The sequence below is a fragment of the Penaeus japonicus genome, unplaced genomic scaffold, assembly GCF_977035675.1.
Source record: "Penaeus japonicus unplaced genomic scaffold, GWHDUDI00000001_assembly GWHDUDI00000023, whole genome shotgun sequence".
Classification (NCBI taxonomy): Eukaryota; Metazoa; Arthropoda; class Malacostraca; order Decapoda; family Penaeidae; genus Penaeus; species Penaeus japonicus.
The window spans coordinates 12154964-12157463 of NW_028234425.1; the positions used below are offsets into that span (position 1 = coordinate 12154964).

General features: G+C 47.9%; 1 protein-coding gene across 1 annotated transcript in view; it reads right to left on the bottom strand.

Moving 5' to 3' along the window:
• Positions 1-2500, bottom strand: part of LOC122248295 (uncharacterized) — a 40206-nt gene that overhangs the window by 17013 nt on the left and 20693 nt on the right. The window lies entirely within an intron of this gene.

The window sequence follows — 2500 nt, forward strand, 5'->3', positions numbered from 1 at the left end:
GAAGAAGGACGGGGGATATCCCAGGCTTTAATGCAAACTCCGCCCCAGCTTCACGGCACAACTGATCAATCTCAGATGATCGCCTCCGGTGATAAGTTGCGGCGAGAGAAAATGTGGGATGTTTCCCTCGGAGGCGAAAACCCCGAGCGTCTCGCCAGCAGATGCAAGCAAGTCCGTCGGTCATGAGACATGCATGATCACGTCCCGCAGCCGTCTGTGGGGCTCAGCCGCAACACGCGCTTATGAGAAGTGGTAAAATATTGCGAAAGTTATCGTTGTAAATATTATATTTGGCGTTCCTGGGAAGGAGGCGGCGGGAGACCGAGTAGTTGGCTCTTGACGAGGGAAGTGAAGGAGAAAACAAAGACGGACAGGCAGACAGACAGAGAGGGAGGGAGGGAGGGATAGAGGGAAAGGGGGGGGGGAGAAAGGGCGGGAGAGTAAGGGATATAAATATAAATAAATAAATATATATATATATATAGATATATATATATAGAGAGAGAGAGAGAGAAATAGAAATGGAAATAGAAAAAGAGAGGAGAAAAGGAGAAAGAAAGAAAAAAAAAAGATTTAAAAGAGAGCTCTAGAAGAGTGGAGGCTGAAGGCAGATAAATGAGTCGATTTTTATAGGGGAATGAAAGGCAGGCATAGCCAGCGAGACGAGAAGGGGAGTAAAAAAGGGAGCGAAAATAACCACGTCATCCTCCGTTCCTGCCCCCTCTCCCCCTTCCCTCCTCCCTCTCTCTCCCTCCCTTCGTCACCGCTCTAATGCCTGTATAACCTGACGTGTGCCATAAGCAATAACGTTTACAGCGTGCAACAACAGGGGAACTTTCTCATCCCCGTAACTTTCACCAAATAGTGCATCAAATTGACCCGGAAGTTGTATAATCTCACCATCGGCCGTGATCCGGGAGGAGTTGCAGAGTTAAGCCCGCCTGTGAAGCAATTAGTAGTGTAGGTCGCGGGCATCAAAACATGGCAGACGATGACGGCGCCTTGGGTCGGAATTTGCATGCGCGAGTTGCCGATTATGGTTTATTGTTGTATTTCTTTTTCTTTTTTTTTTCTTTTGAGTAATTTCGTTTGTTCATGTACGTGGTTTTCATACTTCTTGGGAGAGAGGGAGGGGTGAGGGAGGGGGAGGGGGAGGGGGGAGTGGGGGATCTAGTATTGGGGCAGGGGAGGGGAGGGGGAGAAGGGAATGTGGGAGGGAGGGGGAGAGGGAGGAGGGAGAGGAGACGACGAGAGAATAAGGAGAGGAGAGAGAGAGAGAGAGAGAGATGCGAGAGAAGAGACTATAGAGAGAGAGAGAGGAGAGAGAGAGAGAGAGAGAGAGGAGAGAGAGAGAGATTAGGTGAGAGGAGAGTGATGGACGATTTATATGAGGACTCGAGCTTTTGCTGATGATAGGACAGAAGAAGGCAAGGATTGGCTAGAGATGTGAGAATGAGAGAGAGAGAGAGAGAGAGGAGAGGAGAGTAGGAGAGTGAGAGAGACGGAGAGGAGAGAGAGAGAGAGGCTGAGGAGAGAGGAGAGGGAGAGAGAGAAAGAGAGAGATTGTTGACGAGGGAGAGTGAGTGAGAGAGAGAGAGAGAGAGAGAGAGGAGGGATTCTGTTGATGAGAGTAGGATGTGAGGAGAAGAGAGAGGAGCTAGGGAGAGAGAGAGAGAGAGAGAAGAGAGAGAGATGGAGAAGAGAAAGATAGATGAGAGAGAGAGGAGAGATAGAGAGAGGAGAGATAGAGAGAGAGAGTTGATAGAGAGAGGGAGAGAGGAAGATCGATAGAGAGAGAAGAGAGAGAGAGAGTGAGAGAGGGCGAGAGAGAGAGAGTGAGAGTTGAGTGAGAGAGAGAGAGAGAGAGAGAGAGAGAGAGAGAGAGAGAGAGAGAGAGAGAGAGAGAGAGAGAGGGAGTGTGTGAGAGAGAGAGATAATACACACACACACACACACACACACACACACACACACACACACAGCACAGACGTTATATATATATAAATATATATATATATATATATCTATATATATATATAGTATTTATATAGAGAGAGAGGAGGCAGAGTAAGTGGAGAGAGATGAGATGAGAGAGAGAGAAAGAGAGAGAGAGGAGAGAGAGAGAAGAGAGAGGATATAAAAGAGAGTAGAGAGGAGATGTGTGAAGTGCAGGAGGAGAGAGAGAAAGTGGAGGAGAGAGAAAGATGAGAGAGAGAGAGAGAGAGAGAGGAGTGAGAGAGAGGGGGGATGAGGGAGAGCACTTCGGATGATTAGAGGAGGAGATGTGGAGAGAGAGAGAAAGAGAGAGGAAGGGATAGATAGAGAGAGAGAGAGAGGAGAGAGGAAGGGATAGATAGAGAGAGAGAGAGAGAGAGAGAGAGAATGAGAGAGAGAGTGAGAGTGAGAGTGAGTGAGAGAGAGAGAGGGGGAGAGAGATAATACACACACACACGCACTAATACACACACACACACTAATACACATACACACACACACACAC